We start from the raw sequence: 2,776 nt of genomic DNA, 5'->3' as shown, positions 1-2,776 counted from the left end.
TTGTTATGACTAGAATGTCTAATTTCAATTCTTTCATAGTTTTATAAATATATATAGATACACGTATATCTAATCATATGTTGTGTTTCTTTATCTACAAGATGTGTACCCTTTGCACTATTTTTTTTTTAATTTGGATATTTAAGAAGGATTACACATTTGTTCTACTCTTTTTTCTTTTTTATACTTGTGCCTTTTTAAAAAAATATTTTTAGTCCCCTGTTTTCTTATTTAAGCTTTTACTGTCTGGTTTATCAGATTTTTTCCCTCCACTGTCTTTTTGTTTCTTTCTCTTTTTTACAGTTGGAGGTGTAGTCAGTTTACAATGTTGTGTCAATTGCTGGTGTAAAGCATAATGCTTCACTCACACTTCTGTATACATATTCCTTTTCATATTCTTTCTCGTTATAGGTTACTAGAAGATAGTGAATATAGTTGCCTGTGCTATACAGTATAAACTTGTTTATCTATTTTATGTATACTTAGTATTTGCACATCTCAAACTCCTCATTTATCCCTTTCCACACCCTCTCCCCACTGGTAACCATAAGTTTGTTTTCTATGTCTGTGAGTCTGTTTCCTTTTTGGTATATTCACTAGCTTATTTTGTCTTTTAGAGACACATATAAGTGATATACAGTATTTGTCTGTCTCTGTCTGACTTATTTTACTTAGCATAATAACCTCCCAAGTTATCCACATTGTTGCAAATGGCAAAATTTCATTCTTTCTTATGGCTAAGTAGTATTCCATATATATATGTATATATACACTAAGTCTTCTTTATCCATTTATCTGTTGATGGACATTTAGGTTCCTTCCATATCTTGGCAATTATAAATAACGCTGCTATGAACATTAGGGTGTATGTACCATTTCAAATTAGTGTTTTCATCTTTTTGGATATATATCCAGAAGTGGAATTGCTGGGTCATATGGTAGTTCTATTTTTAGTTTTTTATGAAACCACCATACTGTTTTCCACAGTGGCTACATCAATTTATATTTCCACCAGCAATGCACAAGGGTTCTCTTTCCTCCATATCCTCTCCAACATATGTTATTTGTGGACCTTTTGATGATAGCAATTCTGACAGATGTGAGGTGATATCTCGTAGTTTTAATTTGCATTTCTCTGATAATTAATGATGTTGAGCATCTTTTCATGTGCCGGTTGGCCATCAGTATGTCTTCTTTGAAAAAAAAACTGTTCAGGTCTTCTGCCCATTTTGTAATCAGGTTGTTTGTTTTTTTTAATGTTGATTTTATGTGCTGTTTACATATTTTGGACATTAATCCCTTATAGGTCATATTATTAGCAAATATTTTCTCCCATTCCGTAGGTTATCTTTTCATTTTCTTGATCATTCCCTTTGCTGTGCAAAAGTTTTTAACTCTAATTAAGTCCCACTTGTTTATTTTTCTTTTTATTGCCTTTGCTTTAGGAGGCAGGTCCAAAAAATATGGCTATGATACATATATGAGTGTTCTGCCTATGTTTTCTTCTAGGATTTTTATGGTCTCCAGTGTTACATTTAGGTCTTTAATCCATTTCAAATTTATTGTATATGGTGTTAGAGAATGTTCTATTTTCATTCTTTTACATGTAGCTATCTGTTAATAATTGTTTTATATATTTTGGTGCTCCTTGTGTTAGGTTCATATATATTAGTAACTGTGCTCTCTTCCTGATGCATTGTCCCCTTTATCATTATATAATTTCTATATTTGTCTCTTGTTACCCTTTTTAGCCTGAAGCCCATTTTGTCTGAGTATGGCCACCCCCACTTTCTTTTGGCTGCCATTTGCTTTCAGTACCATCTTCCATCTCTTCACGTTTAGTCTATGTTTTTCTTTAGAGTTGAGGTGAGTCTCCTGGAAGCAGCATGTATTTGTCTCTTGTTTAATTCATTCAGCTACTTTGTTTCTTTTGTTATGTGAATTCAATCCATCTACATTTAGGGTGATTATCGATAGATGAGGACTTAGTACAGCCATTTTATCTTTTGTTTTCTGGTTACTCTATATCCTCATTGTTTCTTTTTGCTTGTGTTTCTCTCTGCCATTTTGGTTTGGTGGTTTTCAATGATGTTTTTCTCAGTTTCCTCCTTTTCTATATTTTGTGTTTCTGTTCTAGATTTATATGTTTTGCGGTTGCCATGAGGTTTGTATAAAATGTCTCATAGATTTAAAGAAATAGTCTTTTTCCTCCTGGTAGTTTCTTATCTTCATCTATAAGGGATCCATCCTTTTTCTCTTCCCCTTTTGTGTTTTTGCTGTCTTAAATTAGCCTTTTTAATGTTGTGCCTTTGTCACCAAATTGTAATAGCTATAGTAATTTTTCTGCTCCTTTCCCCTTCTTTTTTCTATAATAAAATGTTTAAAACCTATTTTGATAAAGATTTGTGATTTTCTGATCCTGTCTATTCATCACCTTACTCAAAGTTTTGTATCCTTTTCCTTTGTGTTTCTGTTGGAAGAGCTCCTTTCAAGATTTTTTGTGAGGCAAATTGAGTGTCGATGAACTCCGTAAGCTTTTGTTTACCAGGAAAGCATTTATTTCCCCTTCATATCTAAAGGACAGCTTTGCTGGATAGAGTATTCTTGGCTGATAGTTTGTAATCTTTCAGTATTTTGAGAACGTCATTTCATTCCTTCCTCGCCTGTAGAATTTCTGCTGAATAATCTGCTTATAGATTAATGGGGGTTCTTTCAAAGGTTACCATTCTTTTCTTACTTGACTGTCTTTAAAGTTCTTTCTTTGCCATTGTCTTTT

This window comes from Camelus ferus, chromosome X, assembly GCF_009834535.1.
Source record: "Camelus ferus isolate YT-003-E chromosome X, BCGSAC_Cfer_1.0, whole genome shotgun sequence".
Taxonomy (NCBI): domain Eukaryota; kingdom Metazoa; phylum Chordata; class Mammalia; order Artiodactyla; family Camelidae; genus Camelus; species Camelus ferus.
This window is presented reverse-complemented; position numbering follows the sequence as displayed.